The sequence below is a fragment of the Pseudophryne corroboree genome, chromosome 6, assembly GCF_028390025.1.
Source record: "Pseudophryne corroboree isolate aPseCor3 chromosome 6, aPseCor3.hap2, whole genome shotgun sequence".
Taxonomy (NCBI): Eukaryota; Metazoa; Chordata; class Amphibia; order Anura; family Myobatrachidae; genus Pseudophryne; species Pseudophryne corroboree.
Window position 1 is genome coordinate 776,356,003 of NC_086449.1, and position 21,918 is coordinate 776,377,920.

Genomic DNA, 21,918 nt, shown 5'->3' on the forward strand with positions numbered 1-21,918 from the left:
CATTATAAATGGACTTTTCTGGCCCACACATTATTATTAATCACTAATTAATTCATTATTAATAATTTGGATAGTCGTACGATGGAACCCAGCAGCTTGAAGCATATCTATTTTTATTAGATGGGATTAGGTACTTGGTTTGTCTTTTTTGGAGGCACAAGTATTATTTATATATTTTTTAAAATTATTATTTTTTTTTTAAGATGGAATGGTTAAAAACACGGAAAAAAATGGCGTGGGGTCCCCCCTCCAAAGCATAACCAGCCTCGGGCTCTTCGAGCTGGTCCTGGTTCTAAAAATGCGGGGGAAAAATTGACAGGGGATCCCCCGTATTTTTAAAACCAGCACCGGGCTCTGCGCCTGGTGCTGGTGCAAAAAATACGGGGGACAAAACGAGTAGGGGTCCCCCGTATTTTTCACACCAGCATCGGGCTCCACTAGCTGGACAGATAATGCCACAGCCGGGGGTCACTTTTATGCCGTGCCCTGCGGCCGTGGCATTAATTATCCAACTAGTCACCCCTGGCCGGGGTACCCTGGGGGAGTGGGGACCCCTTCAATCAAGGGGTCCCCCCCCCCAGCCACCCAAGGGCCAGGGGTGAAGCCCGAGGCTGTCCCCCCCCATCCAATGGGCTGCGGATGGGGGGGCTGATAGCCTTTGTTGTAAATGAAAAGATATTGTTTTTTCCAGTAGTACTACAAGTCCCAGCAAGCCTCCCCCGCAAGCTGGTACTTGGAGAACCACAAGTACCAGCATGCGGGAGAAAAACTGGCCCGCTGGTACCTGTAGTTCTAATGGAAAAAAAATACCCAAATACAAACAGGACACAGACACCGTCGACAGTAAAACTTTATTACACACTGCCGACACACACATACTTACCTATGTTCACACGCCGACATCGGTCCTCTTCTCCATGTAGAATCCAGGGGTACCTGAAAATAAAAGTTCAATATACTCACCTCAGCCATGGTCCAGAGATAAATCCACGGACTTGGCAAAAAAAGAAAACGAACACACCCGGACCTGCGGACCGAAAGGGGTCCCATGCTAACATATGAGACCCCTCTCCCCGAATGCCGGGACATCACGTGACTCCTGTCACTGAAGTCCCTTCAGCCAATCAGGAAGCGCTACTTCCGTGGCGCTCACCTGATTGGCTGTGCACTGTCTGAGCTGTCAGACAGCGCATCGCAAAGCCGCTCCATTACTTTCAATGGTGGGAAGTTTGCGGCTAGCGGTGGGGTCACCAGCGGGCCAGTTTTTCTCCCGCATGCTGGTACTTGTGGTTCTCCAAGTACCAGCTTGCGGGGGAGGCTTGCTGGGACTTGTAGTACTACTGGAAAAAACAATATCTTTTCATTTACAACAAAGGCTATCAGCCCCCCCATCCGCAGCCCATTGGATGGGGGGGGGGGGGGCAGCCTCGGGCTTCACCCCTGGCCCTTGGGTGGCTGGGGGGGGGACCCCTTGATTGAAGGGGTCCCCACTCCCCCAGGGTACCCCGGCCAGGGGTGACTAGTTGGATATTTAATGCCACGGCCGCAGGGCACGGCATAAAAGTGACCCCCGGCTGTGGCATTATCTGTCCAGCTAGTGGAGCCCGATGCTGGTGTGAAAAATATGGGGGACCCCTACTCGTTTTGTCCCCCGTATTTTTTGCACCAGCACCAGGCGCAGAGCCCGGTGCTGGTTTTAAAAATACGGGGGATCCCCTGTCAATTTTTCCCCCGCATTTTTAGAACCAGGACCAGCTCGAAGAGCCCGAGGCTGGTTATGCTTTGGAGGGGGGACCCCACGCCATTTTTTTCCGTGTTTTTCACATTTAAACGTTTATAAAGCCACTCTCTCATGTGTCTCCTGTGTTTTCCAAGCTGTTTCCTGGTTGTGGCTGGTGACATCACACATGGAGACAGCCTATCATCTTCTGGGGCTTGCAAATACCGTTTCAGGCCCTTTCACACTGCACAGTGAAATGGGACTGAAACGGGTAGGACCCTGCTTTTTTACCGTTTCAAAATACCGGTATTTTGAAAACGGTAAATTGAAGGGGACCCTTTCACATCGCAGCTTGACCCGTTTAGGAAGCCAGTTAAAACGGCAAAATACCGGGTATAAGCTGCGGTGTGAAAGGGGTATCAGTTTCTGTTCATTAATGCCATGACCAGGGCCGGCGCTATCACTAGGCAGCTTTAGGCAGCTGCCTATGAGCGCCGGCCACTGGAGGGCGGCAGAACACACTGATGAGAAAATGCTGTCTCTACAAATCTGTCGCCCCCCACCTCCGTGATAGCGCCTCACATATTCACTTGAGGGCTCAGGCATGTTGCCTGCACCCTTACCACCCCCCACCCCCAGGGCCAGGGCACTTTTATTTTCCCTTTGCAGCCACATGCTGCAGTGTGCTCATACAGAAGCCGACGCTCTGCTGAGTTTGCTTCCTGCATGGACAGGAACAGGAAGTCACTTGGTGCACATGTGACTGTGAGAGAGGAGAGGAGAGGAGCCTTCAGACGTAAGGAGCAGCAGCCCAGCAGGTCTATCAGAAAGCCATACCATACGGGGGAGCACAGACTCAGGTACATTCTGCTGCTAATGAGGGAAACTGGTAATTTTAGTGTGGGGAGGGGAGGGGGGGTTTGTATATTAGTGTGTGCAGGGGAGGAGGGTGGTATATTAGTGTGTGCAGGGGGGGTATATTAGTGTGTGCAGGGGGGGTATATTAGTGTGTGCTGGGGAGGGGGGTGGTATATTAGTGTGTGCAGGGGGGGTATATTAGTGTGTGCTGGGGAGGGGGGTGGTATATTAGTGTGTGCAGGGGGGTATATTAATGTGTGCAGGGGAGGGGGGGTGGTATATTAATGTGTGCAGGGGAGGGGGGTAGTATGGTGGTATATTAATGTATGCAGGGGAGGGGGTGGTGGTATATTAATGTGTGCAGGGGAGGGGGGGACGGTATATTAAAAATTTGTATGGGGGAGTGGCATATTAATGTGTTTTTTAATTAATGCAGTTTCCCACTGCCTATCACCCACTGCCTCTCCCCGCCCATCACCTCTCTCCTGAGACCCTCTCCCTATCACTCACTGACTCTTATACCGCTTTTAGACCAACAGCGCGGGTCGCAGCCGGGAGCCTGACACGGGTGCTACCCGGCTGCGCCCTGCGTCAGCTCCCTTTCCCACTGCACTCGCCAACCCGGCATATTGCCAGTGACGCGGCGGGGGTGGCTCTTGGAGATCACATGATCTCCAAGCGCCGCCCGCACATTCACTGTACACTGCAAAGTTTGCCGAGTTGAACACGTGTTCAACCCTGCAAACCACCCGAGTTAGAATACCGGGTCACTCGACCCGGATTATTCCAACTCGAACCTTTTACACCAGCCAGCAACACGGGTTATGCACCTTCAAGTGCAATAATCCGTGTTATATGCTGGCGGTGTAAAAGGGGTATTGCCCTCACTCCGTCACCTCTCTTCTATTACACTCTTCCTGTTGTTCACCATTTCCCCATCACCTTTCTCGCTTGTTACCCAATGACTCTCACCCTCTCAATGTCACCCTCTGTTTTCACCCTCTGCTTGTCACCTTCCTCCACTCACTGGTCACTGCCTGTCCCTAGCTTCACTCTCTACCCTTCTCCCACTGCCTCTCCCTGCTGTTACCCTTTTCCCGTCCGCTCTCTCTCCTGTCACCCTCTCCCTGTCACCTACTGACTTTTCTGTCACCCACCGTCTCTAACACTCACCCGATCACCCTCTCTCTTTTCACATTTCTGTGGGGTCTATTCATGAAGCAGTGAAAAGTGTGGAGAAGTAAGTCAGTGAAGAAGTTGCCCATGGCAACCAATCAGCTTATATAATTGTATAGAATACACTTTATAAATGTTACCTCAACACTGATTGGTTGCCATAGGCAACTTCTCCACTGTTTACACTGCATCATGAATAGACCGACATCCCCCCCCCCCCCCCCCTCCCACACACACACACCTTGCGATTTCAGTCTCAGGCGTGTTTTTGACTACCACCCCTTCAGCGATTGCAGACTCCCGCATGTTGCCCGCTAGCCCCCACCCCCACAATTGCAGACTCCTGCATGTACGGCATCCACCACGTACCACTATGTAAGCATGCAGGGGGGGGGGGGGGGGGAGCAGGCTAAAGTTTTGCCTAGGGTGTCAAGAAACCTTGCACCGGCCCTGGCCATGACCCACTGGATAACCCTCCTCATAGAACTTTCCCACTGGGCTAAGGAATGTCTAAACATCAAACAACATTCTTCCGTGCGTAGTTTCCAGGTAAGATAATATTACAACTGACAGAGCAGTTTGCCATGTGAGTTGATTCAGGACACGCTATTACAATAACTATGCGGAGCCTTGGCGCTGAGCCAGTATACGTGACTCATTATATTATATCTAGCTTCTGCAAATATCAGCAAGATTAGATCAAACAAGGGAATGAAGTGGAGAAGGTTTCTGTTGAAAGCAGCAGAAAGACAGCTAATGCTGCAATGGCCCATGAGGCTGCTGTCAGCTCAGCAAATACTGAATTGCCTACAACATGCCTCCACCTGTGATGATTAATGACCAAACAGCGATTCGGCTCAGCCAGAAAGTTGCTTTATTTCTTAGCACAATGATATTGATATTCCACCGTTGTGTATAGGTGTTGGCCACCTCGCAACATGGTAACTGCCACAATAAAATGCTGGACCATGGGCCTAATTCAGACCTGATTGCTGCTGTGCGTTTTCGCACAGCAGCCGATCAGGTCTGAACTGCGCATACGCATGCCTGACTGCCGATGGCTGTCTCAGCCCTGCAATCGCCTCTGCCTGATTGACAGGCAGAGGCGGTCGCTGGGCGGCAGGGGGTGGGCCAGTGGCGTTTGGCCTCCATTTAGGGGGCGCGGTCCGGGCAACGGAGGCATGCCTGGACCGTTGGGGGAGGGGGCCGCGACGGCTGCGTGACGTCACACTCAGCCGCCGCGACTCTCACAGTGACGAGAAGCTCCTGCCAGCGCGCAGGAGCTGCACTGGCAGGGAGCTACTCCTACAGTACAAAAGCATCACCGCTGTGCGATGCTTTTGTACTTGTGTGTGTGTGGGGGGGGGGGGGGGGAGGTCAGGCCTGACATGCGGGGCGGACTAGCCCTGTGCTGGGAATCCCCCCGCATGTCTGAAGACTGATCATAGATGTGCTAAATTTAGCACATCTACGATCAGGTCTGAATTAGGCCCCATATCGGGGGGATTCGGAGACTGATGGAGATAAAGTACCAGCCAATCAGCTCCTAACTGCCATGTTACAGGATATTTTTGAAAAACGGCAGTTAGGAGCTGGTTGGCTGATACTTTATCTCTGTCCACTTTGTCACTCTTGAGGGCTTAGTGCATAGGGGGTAATTCAGACCGGGGGGTATATTTACTAAAATTCTTATTTTTCAGAATGAGGTTCAAGTTCAAACACGAATGACATCGAAAGTGTAAATTTGCAACTTTTTTAATTTATTACGACTAATTTACTAAGCTGTCGTATTCTGCATTTTCGTGTTTTCCGATGTCGATGTCATTCGTATTTGTTTGCAGTGTTTTACGGGAGTGAATATTAAAACACTGCCGACATTAACACAATGAATCTCGGCCGGATCTGTGAGATCCGTGCAGGGCTTCATTGGGCACCTTTCGTAAAAAAAATAACATTGTTACAAATCTAAAAAAAAAAAAATGCGTGGGGTTTCCCCCCCCCCCCCCCCTAAGCAAAACCAGCCTCAGGCTCTTTGAGCCGGTCCTGGTTGACAAAATATGGGGGAAAAAATGACAGGGGTTCTCCCATATTTCATAAACCAGTGCCGGGCTCTGCGCTTGGTCCTGGTTCCAAAAATATGGGGGACAAAAAGCGTAGGGGTCCCCCGTATTTTTTAAACCAGCACCGAGCTCCACTAGCCAGGTACATAATGCCACAGCCGGGGGACACTTTTATACTGGTCCCGGCGGCCCTGGCATTACATACCCAACTAGTCACCCCTGGCCGGGGTACCCTGGAGGAGTGGGAACCCCGTATATCAAGGGGTCCCCCCCTCCAGCCACCCAAGGGCCAGGGGTGAAGCCCGAGGCTGTCCCCCCCCCATCCAAGGGCGGCAGATGGGGGGCTGATAGCATTTTTGTTAAAAATGTGAATATTGTTTTTAGGCGCAGTACTACAAGTCCCAGCAAGCCTCCCCCGCAAGCTGGTACTTGGAGAACCACAAGTACCAGCATGCGGTGGAAAACAGGGCCCGCTGGTACCTGTAGTAGTACTACTACTAAAAAAATACCCCCAAAAAAACAGGACACACACACCGTGACAGTATAAGTTTATTACATATATGCACACCTCCAGGGTGGTCTTCTGTATGCCGGCGGTCGGGCTCCCGGCGCTCAGTATACCGGCGCCGGGAGCCCGACCGCCGGCATACCGACACTTATTTTCCCTCGTGGGGGTCCACGACCCCCATAGAGGGAGAATAAAATAGTGTGACGCGCGTAGCGCGCCACCGTGCCCGTAGTGTGGCGAGCGCAGCGAGCCCGCAAGGGGCTCATTTGCGCTCGCCACACTGTCGGTAAGCCGGCGGTCGGGCTCCCGGCGCCGGTATGCTGGTCGCTGGGAGCCCGACCGCCGGCCAGCCGTAGTGAACCCCACCTCCAAACATACATACTTACCTATGTTCACACGCGGTTGACCGAAAGTAACCTCGCCGCTGACCGCAAAGTTCCCACCATTGGATACAATGGAGCGCATAGGCGCTACATTGTATCTCTGCCGTGTGCTGCCTCACAGACACTACAGGAGCACACAGCCAATCAGGAGGGCGCCACGCCGTGGCGCTCGCTAATTGGCAGAAGGGACCCTCTTTGACAGGAGTCAGGGGGGGTCCTGGCAGTCGGGGAAAGGGGTCCCATGTGTAAACATGGGGCCCCTTTCAGTGCGTGGTCGGGTTTCCATTTTTTTATTTTGCCAAGTATGTGGATTATACAAAGAACAGAAGGTACAATGGATTATGTGAGTATAATTTTTTCAACAGGTACTCCTACGATTCTACATGGAGAAGAGGACCGAGCCTCGTGTGAACATAGGTAAGTATGTATGTTTGGAGGTGTGCATGTATGTAATAAACTTATACTGTCACGGTGTGTGTCGTTTTTTGTTGGGTATTTATTTAGTAGTAGTACTACAGGTACCAGCGGGCCCGGTTTTCCACCGCATGCTGGTACTTGTGGTTCTCCAAGTACCAGCTTGCGGGGGAGGCTTGCTGGGACTTATAGTACTGCTACTAAAAACAATATTCTCATTTTTTACACAAGGCTATCAGCCCCCCATCCGCTGCCCTTGGATGGGGGGAACAGCCTCGGGCTTCACCCCTGGCCCTTGGGTGGCTGGAGGGGGGGAGACCCCTTGATTTAAGGGGTTCCCACTCCTCCAGGGTACCCTGGCCAGGGGTGACTAGTTGGGTATGTAATGCCAGGGCCGCCGGGACCACAATAAAAGTGTCCCCCGGCTGTGGCATTATGTACCTGGCTAGTGGAGCCCGGTGCTGGTTTAAGAAATACGGGGGACCCCTACGCTTTTTGTCCCCCGTATTTTTTGAACCAGAACCAGGCGCAGAGCCCGGTGCTGGTTGATGAAATATGGGGGAACCCCTGTCATTTTTCCCCCCATATTTTGTCAACCAGGACCGACTCAAAGAGCCCGAGGCTGGTTGTGCTTAGGAGGGGGGACCCAACGCAATTTCTCTGACGTCCTAGTGGATGCTGGGGACTCCGAAAGGAGCATGGGGAATAGCGGCTCCGCAGGAGACTGGGCACAAAAGTAAAAGCTTTAGGACTACCTGGTGTGCACTGGCACCTCCCCCTATGACCCTCCTCCAAGCCTCAGTTAGATTTTTGTGCCCGAACGAGAAGGGTGCTCACTAGGTGGCTCTCCTGAGCTGCTTAGTAAAAAAGTTTAAGTATAGGTTTTTTATTTTCAGTGAATCCTGCTGGCAACAGGTTCACTGCACCGAGGGACTAAGGGGAGAAGAAGCGAACTCACCTGCGTGCAGAGTGGATTGGGCTTCTTAGTAGAGATGAGCGGGTTCGGTTTCTCTGAATCCGAACCCGCCAGAACTTCATGTTTTTTTTCACGGGTCCGAGCGACTCGGATCTTCCCGCCTTGCTCGGTTAACCCGAGCGCGCCCGAACGTCATCATGACGCTGTCGGATTCTCGCGAGGCTCGGATTCTATCGCGAGACTCGGATTCTATATAAGGAGCCGCGCGTCGCCGCCATTTTCACACGTGCATTGAGATTGATAGGGAGAGGACGTGGCTGGCGTCCTCTCCGTTTAGAATAGATTAGAGAGACACTTGATTTACTAATTTTGGGGAGCATTAGGAGTACTCAGTACAGTGCAGAGTTTTGCTGATAGTGACCAGTGACCACCAGTTTTATTTATAATCCGTTCTCTGCCTGAAAAAAGCGATACACAGCACACAGTGACTCAGTCACATACCATATCTGTGTGCACTGCTCAGGCTCAGGCCAGTGTGCTGCATCATCTATTATCTATATATAATATTATATATATCTGTCTGACTGCTCAGCTCACACAGCTTATAATTGTGGGGGAGACTGGGGAGCACTACTGCAGTGCCAGTTATAGGTTATAGCAGGAGCCAGGAGTACATAATATATTATATAGTGAGTGACCACCAGACACACAGTGCAGTTTATTTAATATATCCGTTCTCTGCCTGAAAAAAGCGATACACACAGTGACTCAGTCAGTCACATACCATATCTGTGTGCACTGCTCAGGCTCAGGCCAGTGTGCTGCATCATCTATATATTATATATCTGTCTGACTGCTCAGCTCACACAGCTTATAATTGTGGGGGAGACTGGGGAGCACTACTGCAGTGCCAGTTATAGGTTATAGCAGGAGCCAGGAGTACATAATATTATATTAAAATTAAACAGTGCACACTTTTGCTGCAGGAGTGCCACTGCCAGTGTGACTAGTGACCAGTGACCTGACCACCAGTATATATAATATTAGTAGTATACTATCTCTTTATCAACCAGTCTATATATTAGCAGCAGACACAGTACAGTGCGGTAGTTCACGGCTGTGGCTACCTCTGTGTCGGCACTCGGCAGCCCGTCCATAATTGTATATACCACCTAACCGTGGTTTTTTTTTCTTTCTTTATACATACATACTAGTTACGAGTATACTATCTCTTTATCAACCAGTCTATATTAGCAGCAGACACAGTACAGTGCGGTAGTTCACGGCTGTGGCTACCTCTGTGTCGGCACTCGGCAGCCCGTCCATAATTGTATATACCACCTAACCGTGGTTTTTTTTTCTTTCTTTATACATACATACTAGTTACGAGTATACTATCTCTTTATCAACCAGTCTATATATTAGCAGCAGACACAGTACAGTGCGGTAGTTCACGGCTGTGGCTACCTCTGTGTCGGCACTCGGCAGCCCGTCCATAATTGTATATACCACCTAACCGTGGTTTTTTTTTCTTTCTTTATACATACATACTTGTTACGAGTATACTATCTCTTTATCAACCAGTCTATATTAGCAGCAGACACAGTACAGTGCGGTAGTTCACGGCTGTGGCTACCTCTGTGTCGGCACTCGGCAGCCCGTCCATAATTGTATATACCACCTAACCGTGGGTTTTTTTTCTTTCTTTATACATACATACTAGTTACGAGTATACTATCTCTTTATCAACCAGTCTATATATTAGCAGCAGACACAGTACAGTGCGGTAGTTCACGGCTGTGGCTACCTCTGTGTCGGCACTCGGCAGCCCGTCCATAATTGTATATACCACCTAACCGTGGTTTTTTTTTCTTTCTTTATACATACATACTAGTTACGAGTATACTATCTCTTTATCAACCAGTCTATATATTAGCAGCAGACACAGTACAGTGCGGTAGTTCACGGCTGTGGCTACCTCTGTGTCGGCACTCGGCAGCCCGTCCATAATTGTATATACCACCTAACCGTGGTTTTTTTTTTCTTTCTTTATACATACATACTAGTTACGAGTATACTATCTCTTTATCAACCAGTCTATATATTAGCAGCAGACACAGTACAGTGCGGTAGTTCACGGCTGTGGCTACCTCTGTGTCGGCACTCGGCAGCCCGTCCATAATTGTATATACCACCTAACCGTGGTTTTTTTTTCTTTCTTTATACATACATACTAGTTACGAGTATACTATCTCTTTATCAACCAGTCTATATATTAGCAGCAGACACAGTACAGTGCGGTAGTTCACGGCTGTGGCTACCTCTGTGTCGGCACTCGGCAGCCCGTCCATAATTGTATATACCACCTAACCGTGGTTTTTTTTTCTTTCTTTATACATACATACTAGTTACGAGTATACTATCTCTTTATCAACCAGTCTATATTAGCAGCAGACACAGTACAGTGCGGTAGTTCACGGCTGTGGCTACCTCTGTGTCGGCACTCGGCAGCCCGTCCATAATTGTATATACCACCTAACCGTGGTTTTTTTTTCTTTCTTTATACATACATACTAGTTACGAGTATACTATCTCTTTATCAACCAGTCTATATATTAGCAGCAGACACAGTACAGTGCGGTAGTTCACGGCTGTGGCTACCTCTGTGTCGGCACTCGGCAGCCCGTCCATAATTGTATACTAGTATCCAATCCATCCATCTCCATTGTTTACCTGAGGTGCCTTTTAGTTGTGCCTATTAAAATATGGAGAACAAAAATGTTGAGGTTCCAAAAATAGGGAAAGATCAAGATCCACTTCCACCTCGTGCTGAAGCTGCTGCCACTAGTCATGGCCGAGACGATGAAATGCCAGCAACGTCGTCTGCCAAGGCCGATGCCCAATGTCATAGTACAGAGCATGTCAAATCCAAAACACCAAATATCAGTAAAAAAAGGACTCCAAAACCTAAAATAAAATTGTCGGAGGAGAAGCGTAAACTTGCCAATATGCCATTTACCACACGGAGTGGCAAGGAACGGCTGAGGCCCTGGCCTATGTTCATGGCTAGTGGTTCAGCTTCACATGAGGATGGAAGCACTCAGCCTCTCGCTAGAAAAATGAAAAGACTCAAGCTGGCAAAAGCAGCACAGCAAAGAACTGTGCATTCTTCGAAATCCCAAATCCACAAGGAGAGTCCAATTGTGTCGGTTGCGATGCCTGACCTTCCCAACACTGGACGTGAAGAGCATGCGCCTTCCACCATTTGCACGCCCCCTGCAAGTGCTGGAAGGAGCACCCGCAGTCCAGTTCCTGATAGTCAGATTGAAGATGTCAGTGTTGAAGTACACCAGGATGAGGAGGATATGGGTGTTGCTGGCGCTGGGGAGGAAATTGACCAGGAGGATTCTGATGGTGAGGTGGTTTGTTTAAGTCAGGCACCCGGGGAGACACCTGTTGTCCGTGGGAGGAATATGGCCGTTGACATGCCAGGTGAAAATACCAAAAAAATCAGCTCTTCGGTGTGGAGGTATTTCACCAGAAATGCGGACAACAGGTGTCAAGCCGTGTGTTCCCTTTGTCAAGCTGTAATAAGTAGGGGTAAGGACGTTAACCACCTCGGAACATCCTCCCTTATACGTCACCTGCAGCGCATTCATAATAAGTCAGTGACAAGTTCAAAAACTTTGGGTGACAGCGGAAGCAGTCCACTGACCAGTAAATCCCTTCCTCTTGTAACCAAGCTCACGCAAACCACCCCACCAACTCCCTCAGTGTCAATTTTCTCCTTCCCCAGGAATGCCAATAGTCCTGCAGGCCATGTCACTGGCAATTCTGACGAGTCCTCTCCTGCCTGGGATTCCTCCGATGCATCCTTGCGTGTAACGCCTACTGCTGCTGGCGCTGCTGTTGTTGCCACTGGGAGTCGATGGTCATCCCAGAGGGGAAGTCGTAAGCCCACTTGTACTACTTCCAGTAAGCAATTGACTGTTCAACAGTCCTTTGCGAGGAAGATGAAATATCACAGCAGTCATCCTACTGCAAAGCGGATAACTGAGTCCTTGACAACTATGTTGGTGTTAGACGTGCGTCCGGTATCCGCCGTTAGTTCACAGGGAACTAGACAATTTATTGAGGCAGTGTGCCCCCGTTACCAAATACCATCTAGGTTCCACTTCTCTAGGCAGGCGATACCGAGAATGTACACGGACGTCAGAAAAAGACTCACCAGTGTCCTAAAAAATGCAGTTGTACCCAATGTCCACTTAACCACGGACATGTGGACAAGTGGAGCAGGGCAGGGTCAGGACTATATGACTGTGACAGCCCACTGGGTAGATGTATGGACTCCCGCCGCAAGAACAGCAGCGGCGGCACCAGTAGCAGCATCTCGCAAACGCCAACTCTTTCCTAGGCAGGCTACGCTTTGTATCACCGCTTTCCAGAATACGCACACAGCTGAAAACCTCTTACGGCAACTGAGGAAGATCATCGCGGAATGGCTTACCCCAATTGGACTCTCCTGTGGATTTGTGGCATCGGACAACGCCAGCAATATTGTGTGTGCATTAAATATGGGCAAATTCCAGCACGTCCCATGTTTTGCACATACCTTGAATTTGGTGGTGCAGAATTTTTTAAAAAACGACAGGGGCGTGCAAGAGATGCTGTCGGTGGCCAGAAGAATTGCGGGACACTTTCGGCGTACAGGCACCACGTACAGAAGACTGGAGCACCACCAAAAACTACTGAACCTGCCCTGCCATCATCTGAAGCAAGAAGTGGTAACGAGGTGGAATTCAACCCTCTATATGCTTCAGAGGTTGGAGGAGCAGCAAAAGGCCATTCAAGCCTATACAGTTGAGCACGATATAGTAGGTGGAATGCACCTGTCTCAGGCGCAGTGGAGAATGATTTCAACGTTGTGCAAGGTTCTGATGCCCTTTGAACTTGCCACACGTGAAGTCAGTTCAGACACTGCCAGCCTGAGTCAGGTCATTCCCCTCATCAGGCTTTTGCAGAAGAAGCTGGAGGCATTGAAGAAGGAGCTAAAAGGGAGCGATTCCGCTAGGCATGTGGGACTTGTGGATGCAGCCCTTAATTCGCTTAACAAGGATTCACGGGTGGTCAATCTGTTGAAATCAGAGCACTACATTTTGGCCACCGTGCTCGATCCTAGATTTAAAGCCTACCTTGGATCTCTCTTTCCGGCAGACACAGGTCTGCTGGGGTTGAAAGACCTGCTGGTGACAAAATTGTCAAGTCAAGCGGAACGCGACCTGTCAACATCTCCTCCTTCACATTCTCCCGCAACTGGGGGTGCGAGGAAAAGGCTCAGAATTCCGAGCCCACCCGCTGGCGGTGATGCAGGGCAGTCTGGAGCGACTGCTGATGCTGACATCTGGTCCGGACTGAAGGACCTGACAACGATTACGGACATGTCGTCTACTGTCACTGCATATGATTCTCTCAACATTGATAGAATGGTGGAGGATTATATGAGTGACCGCATCCAAGTAGGCACGTCACACAGTCCGTACTTATACTGGCAGGAAAAAGAGGCAATTTGGAGGCCCTTGCACAAACTGGCTTTATTCTACCTAAGTTGCCCTCCCACAAGTGTGTACTCCGAAAGAGTGTTTAGTGCCGCCGCTCACCTTGTCAGCAATCGGCGTACGAGGTTACATCCAGAAAATGTGGAGAAGATGATGTTCATTAAAATGAATTATAATCAATTCCTCCGCGGAGACATTGACCAGCAGCAATTGCCTCCACAAAGTACACAGGGAGCTGAGATGGTGGATTCCAGTGGGGACGAATTGATAATCTGTGAGGAGGGGGATGTACACGGTGATATATCGGAGGGTGAAGATGAGGTGGACATCTTGCCTCTGTAGAGCCAGTTTGTGCAAGGAGAGATTAATTGCTTCTTTTTTGGGGGGGGTCCAAACCAACCCGTCATATCAGTCACAGTCGTGTGGCAGACCCTGTCACTGAAATGATGGGTTGGTTAAAGTGTGCATGTCCTGTTTTGTTTATACAACATAAGGGTGGGTGGGAGGGCCCAAGGACAATTCCATCTTGCACCTCTTTTTTCTTTTCTTTTTCTTTGCATCATGTGCTGATTGGGGAGGGTTTTTTGGAAGGGACATCCTGCGTGACACTGCAGTGCCACTCCTAGATGGGCCCGGTGTTTGTGTCGGCCACTAGGGTCGCTAATCTTACTCACACAGTCAGCTACCTCATTGCGCCTCTTTTTTTCTTTGCGTCATGTGCTGTTTGGGGAGGGTTTTTTGGAAGGGACATCCTGCGTGACACTGTAGTGCCACTCCTAGATGGGCCCGGTGTTTGTGTCGGCCACTAGGGTCGCTAATCTTACTCACACAGCTACCTCATTGCGCCTCTTTTTTTCTTTGCGTCATGTGCTGTTTGGGGAGGGTTTTTTGGAAGGGACATCCTGCGTGACACTGCAGTGCCACTCCTAGATGGGCCCGGTGTTTGTGTCGGCCACTAGGGTCGCTAATCTTACTCACACAGCTACCTCATTGCGCCTCTTTTTTTCTTTGCGTCATGTGCTGTTTGGGGAGGGTTTTTTGGAAGGGCCATCCTGCGTGACACTGCAGTGCCACTCCTAGATGGGCCCGGTGTTTGTGTCGGCCACTAGGGTCGCTAATCTTACTCACACAGCTACCTCATTGCGCCTCTTTTTTTCTTTGCGTCATGTGCTGTTTGGGGAGGGTTTTTTGGAAGGGACATCCTGCGTGACACTGCAGTGCCACTCCTAGATGGGCCCGGTGTTTGTGTCGGCCACTAGGGTCGCTTATCTTACTCACACAGCGACCTCGGTGCAAATTTTAGGACTAAAAATAATATTGTGAGGTGTGAGGTATTCAGAATAGACTGAAAATGAGTGTAAATTATGGTTTTTGAGGTTAATAATACTTTGGGATCAAAATGACCCCCAAATTCTATGATTTAAGCTGTTTTTTAGTGTTTTTTGAAAAAAACACCCGAATCCAAAACACACCCGAATCCGACAAAAAAAATTCGGTGAGGTTTTGCCAAAACGCGTTCGAACCCAAAACACGGCCGCGGAACCGAACCCAAAACCAAAACACAAAACCCGAAAAATTTCAGGCGCTCATCTCTACTTCTTAGGCTACTGGACATTAGCTCCAGAGGGACGATCACAGGCCCAGCCATGGATGGGTCCCAGAGCCGCGCCGCCGGCCCCCTTACAGAGCCAGAAGACTGAAGAGGTCCGGAAAATCGGCGGCAGAAGACGTCCTGTCTTCAATAAGGTAGCGCACAGCACCGCAGCTGTGCGCCATTGCTCTCAGCACACTTCACACTCCGGTCACTGAGGGTGCAGGGCGCTGGGGGGGGCGCCCTGAGACGCAATAAAAACACCTTATATGGCAAAAAATACATCACATATAGCTCCTGGGCTATATGGATGCATTTAACCCCTGCCAATTTTTCCTTAAAAAAGCGGGAGAAAGGCCGCCGAGAAGGGGGCGGAGCCTATCTCCTCAGCACACTGGCGCCATTTTTCCTCACAGCTCCGTTGGAGGGAAGCTCCCTGACTCTCCCCTGCAGTCCTGCACTACAGAAACAGGGTAAAACAAGAGAGGGGGGGCACTAATTTGGCAGATAAATCTATACAGCAGCTATATAAGGGAAAAACAGTTATATAAGGTTATCCCTGTATATATATAGCGCTCTGGTGTGTGCTGGCAAACTCTCCCTCTGTCTCCCCAAAGGGCTAGTGGGGTCCTGTCCTTTATCAGAGCATTCCCTGTGTGTGTGCTGTGTGTCGGTACGTTGTGTCGACATGTATGAGGATGAAAATGGTATGGAGGCGGAGCAATTGCCTGTAATAGTGATGTCACCCCCTAGGGAGTCGACACCTGACTGGATGGTCTTATGGAAGGAATTACGTGATAGTGTCAGCACTTTACAAAAGACTGTTGACGACATGAGACAGCCGGCAAATCAGTTATTACTTGTACAGGCGTCTCAAACACCGTCAGGGGCTCTAAAGCGCCCGTTACCTCAGATGGTCGACACAGACCCAGACACGGACACTGACTCCAGTGTCGACGGTGAGGAAACAAACGTATTTTCCAGTAGGGCCACACGTTACATGATCACGGCAATGAAGGAGGTTTTGAACATTTCTGATACTACAAGTACCACAAAAAAGGGTATTATGTGGGGTGTGAAAAAACTACCCGTAGTTTTTCCTGAATCAGATGAATTAAATGAGGTGTGTGATGAAGCGTGGGTTTCCCCCGATAAAAAACTGCTAATTTCTAAAAAATTATTGGCATTATAGTTATACCCTTTCCCGCCAGAGGTTAGGGCGCATTGGGAAACACCCCCTAGGGTAGATAAGGCGCTCACACGCTTATCAAAACAAGTGGCGTTACCGTCTCCTGATACGGCCGCCCTCAAGGAACCAGCTGATAGGAAGCTGGAAAATATCCTAAAAAGTATATACACACATACTGGTATTATACTGCGACCAGCAATCGCCTCAGCCTGGATGTGCAGTGCTGGGGTGGCTTGGTCGGATTCCCTGACTGAAAATATTGATACCCTGGACAGGGACAGTATATTATTGACTATAGAGCATTTAAAGGATGCATTTCTATATATGCGAGATGCACAGAGGGATATTTGCACTCTGGCATCAAGAGTAAGTGCGCTGTCCATTTCTGCCAGAAGAGGGTTATGGACGCGACAGTGGTCAGGTGATGCGGATTCCAAACGGCATATGGAAGTATTGCCGTATAAAGGGGAGGAGTTATTTGGGGTCGGTCTATCGGACCTGGTGGCCACGGCAACGGCTGGGAAATCCACCTTTTTACCCCAGGTCACCTCTCAGCAGAAAAAGACACCGTCTTTTCAGGCTCAGTCCTTTCGTCCCCATAAGGGCAAGCGGGCAAAAGGCCACTCATATCTGCCCCGGGGCAGAGGAAGGGGAAAAAGACTGCAGCAGGCAGCCTCTTCCCAGGAACAGAAGCCCTCCCCCGCTTCTGCCAAGTCCTCAGCATGACGCTGGGGCCTTACAAGCGGACTCAGGCACGGTGGGGGCCCGTCTCAAGAATTTCAGCGCGCAGTGGGCTCACTCGCAAGAGGACCCCTGGATCCTGCAGGTAGTATCTCAGGGGTACAAATTGGAATTCGAGACGTCTCCCCCTCGCCGGTTCCTGAAGTCTGCTTTACCAACGTCTCCCTCCGACAGGGAGGCAGTATTGGAAGCCATTCACAAGCTGTATTCCCAGCAGGTGATAATCAAGGTACCCCTCCTACAACAGGGAAAGGGGTATTATTCCACGCTGTTTGTGGTACCGAAGCCGGACGGCTCGGTGAGACCTATTTTAAATCTGAAATCCTTGAACACTTACATACAAAGGTTCAAATTCAAGATGGAGTCACTCAGAGCAGTGATAGCGAACCTGGAAGAAGGGGACTATATGGTGTCTCTGGACATCAAGGATGCTTACCTCCATGTCCCAATTTGCCCTTCTCACCAAGGGTACCTCAGGTTTGTGGTACAGAACTGTCACTATCAGTTTCAGACGCTGCCGTTTGGATTGTCCACGGCACCCCGGGTCTTTACCAAGGTAATGGCCGAAATGATGATTCTTCTTCGAAGAAAAGGCGTCTTAATTATCCCTTACTTGGACGATCTCCTGATAAGGGCAAGGTCCAGAGAACAGTTAGAGGTCGGAGTAGCACTATCTCAAGTAGTACTACGACAGCACGGGTGGATTCTAAATATTCCAAAATCGCAGCTGATTCCGACGACACGTCTGCTGTTCCTAGGGATGATTCTGGACACAGACCAGAAAAAGGTGTTTCTCCCGGAGGAGAAAGCCAGGGAGTTATCCGACCTAGTCAGGAACCTCCTAAAACCAGGCCAAGTGTCAGTGCATCAATGCACAAGGGTCCTGGGAAAAATGGTGGCTTCTTACGAAGCGATTCCATTCGGCAGATTCCACGCAAGAACTTTTCAGTGGGATCTGCTGGACAAATGGTCCGGATCGCATCTATAAATGCATCAGCGGATAACCCTGTCTCCAAGGACAAGGGTGTCTCTCCTGTGGTGGTTACAGAGTGCTCATCTTCTAGAGGGCCGCAGATTCGGCATTCAGGACTGGGTCCTGGTGACCACGGATGCCAGCCTGAGAGGCTGGGGAGCAGTCACACAGGGAAGAAATTTCCAGGGCTTGTGGTCAAGCATGGAAACGTCACTTCACATAAATATCCTGGAACTAAGGGCCATTTACAATGCCCTAAGTCAGGCAAGGCCTCTGCTTCAGGGTCAGCCGGTGTTGATCCAGTCGGACAACATCACGGCAGTCGCCCACGTAAACAGACAGGGCGGCACAAGAAGCAGGAGGGCAATGACGGAAGTTGCAAGGATTCTTCGCTGGGCGGAAAATCATGTGATAGCACTGTCAGCAGTGTTCATTCCGGGAGTGGACAACTGGGAAGCAGACTTCCTCAGCAGACACGACCTCCACCCGGGGGAGTGGGGACTTCACCCAGAAGTCTTCCACATGATTGTGAACCGTTGGGAAAAACCAAAGGTGGACATGATGGCGTTCCGCCTCAACAAAAAACTGGACAGATATTGCGCCAGGTCAAGGGACCCTCAGGCAATAGCTGTGGACGCTCTGGTAACACCGTGGGTGTACCAGTCAGTGTATGTGTTCCCTCCTCTGCCTCTCATACCCAAGGTACTGAGAATCATAAGAAGGAGAGGAGTAAGGACTATACTCGTGGCTCCGGATTGGCCAAGAAAGACTTGGTACCCGGAACTTCAAGAGATGCTCACGGAAGACCCGTGGCCTCTACCTCTAAGAAAGGACCTGCTCCAGCAGGGACCCTGTCTGTTCCAAGACTTACCGCGGCTGCGTTTGACGGCATGGCGGTTGAACGCCGGATCCTGAAGGAAAAAGGCATTCCGGATGAAGTCATCCCTACCCTGATCAAAGCCAGGAAGGATGTAACTGTGCAACATTATCACCGTATTTGGCGTAAATATGTTGCGTGGTGTGAGGCCAGGAAGGCCCCTACAGAGGAATTTCAACTGGGTCGTTTCCTGCATTTCCTGCAAACAGGACTGTCTATGGGCCTAAAATTAGGGTCCATTAAGGTTCAAATTTCGGCCCTGTCGATATTCTTCCAAAAAGAACTAGCTTCAGTTCCTGAAGTTCAGACGTTTGTCAAGGGGGTATTGCATATACAGCCTCCTTTTGTGCCTCCAGTGGCACCTTGGGATCTCAATGTAGTTTTGGGGTTCCTAAAATCACATTGGTTTGAACCACTCACCACTGTGGACTTAAAATATCTCACATGGAAAGTGGTAATGCTGTTAGCCCTGGCTTCAGCCAGGCGTGTCTCAGAATTGGCGGCTTTATCCTATAAAAGCCCTTACCTAATTTTTCATACGGACAGGGCAGAATTGAGGACTCGTCCTCAATTTCTCCCTAAGGTGGTTTCAGCGTTTCACTTAAACCAGCCTATTGTGGTACCTGCGGCTACTAGGGACTTGGAGGATTCCAAGTTGCTGGACGTACTCAGGGCCCTGAAAATATATGTTTCCAGGACGGCTGGAGTCAGAAAATCTGACTCGCTGTTTATCCTGTATGCACCCAACAAGCTGGGTGCTCCTGCTTCTAAGCAGACTATTGCTCGTTGGATTTGTAGTACAATTCAGCTTGCACATTCTGTGGCAGGCCTGCCACAGCCAAAATCTGTAAAAGCCCATTCCACACGGAAAGTGGGCTCATCTTGGGCGGCTGCCCGAGGGGTCTCGGCTTTACAACTTTGCCGAGCAGCTACTTGGTCAGGAGCAAGAAGATGGTCCGGAAAATCGGCGGCATGAAGACTCTGTCTTCACCAAGGTAGCGCACAGCACTGCAGCTGTGCGCCATTGCTCCTCTCACACACTTCACACTCCGGTCACTGAGGGTGCAGGGCGCTGGGGGGGGCGCCCTGAGGCAGCAATAAAAACACCTTGGCTGGCTAAAATACCTCAATATATGGCCCCAGGGGCTATATATGAGGTAAATACCCCTGCCAGAATTCCATAAAAAACGGGAGAATAGGCCGCGAAAAAGGGGCGGAGCCTATCTCCTCAGCACACTGGCGCCATTTTTCCCTCACAGCTCGGCTGGAGGGAAGCTCCCTGGCTCTTCCCTGCAATTCTACAGTACAGTAAGAGGGAAAAGAGAGGGGGGGCATTAAAATTGGCACTGTATACAATATATTATATAAAAGCTATTAGGGACATAACTCAGTTAGTCTCTGTATATATATATAGCGCTCTGGTGTGTGCTGGCATACTCTTACTCTGTCCCCCCAAAGGGCTTTTGTGGGTCCTGTCCTCGTTTAGAGCATTTCCTGTGTGTCTGCGGTGTGTCGGTACGGCTGTGTCGACATGTTGAATGAGGAGGCTTATATGGTGACAGAACAGAGGCCGATATATGTGATGTCGCCCCCTGTGGGGCCGACACCAGAGTGGATATATAGGTGAAAGGTATTAACCGACAGTGTCAACTCCTTACATAAAAGGGTGGATGACGTAACAGCTGTGGGACAGCCGGCTTCGCAGCCCGCGCCTGCCCAGGCGTCTCAAAGGCCATCAGGGGCTCAAAAACGCCCGCTCTCTCAGATGGCAGACACAGATGTCGACACGGAGTCTGACTCCAGTGTCGACAAGGTGGAGACATATACACAATCCACTAGGAACATCCGTGACGTGATCCCGGCAATAAAAAATGTGTTATACATTTCTGACTTTAACCCAAGCACCTCTAAAAATGGGTTTTAGGTTTGGGGAGAAAAAACAGGCAGTGTTTTGTTCCCCCATCAGATGAATAAATGAAGTGTGTGAAAGCGTGGGTTCCCCCGTTAAGAAACTGGTAATTTATAAAAAGTTACTGATGGCGTACCCTTTCCCGCCAGGTGGATAAGTTACGCTGGGAGATATCCCCTAGGGTGGATAAGGCGCTCACACGTTTGTCAAAAAAGGTGGCACTGCCGTCTTAGGATACGGCCACTTTAATAGGTACCTGTTGATAAAAAACAGGAGGCTATCCTGAAGTCTGTATTTACACACTCAGGTACTAGACTGAGACCTGCAGATAGTGCTGCTGCAGCGTGGTCGGTGACCCTGTCAAACAGGGATACTAGTTGGAAAACATAAAAACATATTAAAGACGTCGTCTTATATATGGGGGATGCACAGAGGGATATTTTGCCGGCTGGCATCCAAAATAAATGTAATGTCCATTCTGTCAGGAGGGTATTAGAGACCTGTCACTGGACAGGTGATGCTGACTTAAAAAGCGCATAGAGAGCCTTATAAGGGTGAGGAATTATTTGGGGATGGTCTCTGGGACCTCGTATCCACAGCAACTGCTGGGAAGAAATAATTTTACCTCAGGTTTCCTCACAGACAAAGGTACTGTCCTTTCGGCTTCAGAAAAGCAAGCGGGTCAAATGGCGCTTCCTTTCTGTACAGAGACAAGGGTAGAGGGAAAAAAGCTGCACCAGTCAGCCTGTTCCCAGAATCAAGATTCTTCCCCCGCCTCCTGTGAGGCCACACCATGACGCGGGTGCTCCACAGGTGTAGCCAGGTACGGTGGGGGGCCGTCTCAAAAATTTCAGCAATTAGTGGGCTCGCTCACAGGTGGATCCCTGTTTCTTTCAAGTAGTATTTCAGGGGTACAAGCTGGAATTCGAGATGTCTCCCCCCAGCCGTTTCCTAAAATATGCCTTGCTGACAACTCCCTCAGGCAGGGAGGCTGTGCTAGAGGCAATTAATAAGCGGTATTCCCAGCAGGTAATACTCAAGGTGCCCC

At 49.9% G+C, this 21,918-nt stretch overlaps 1 long non-coding RNA gene across 1 annotated transcript in view; it reads left to right on the top strand.

Moving 5' to 3' along the window:
• The first annotated feature begins 2,196 nt into the window (after positions 1-2,196).
• LOC134933483 (uncharacterized) overlaps positions 2,197-21,918 on the top strand; it is a 246,075-nt gene continuing 226,353 nt past the window's right edge. Inside the window, exon 1 of the long non-coding RNA XR_010179713.1 lies at positions 2,197-2,580. This is a non-coding gene — a long non-coding RNA (uncharacterized LOC134933483). The remainder of the gene's footprint in view (positions 2,581-21,918) is intronic.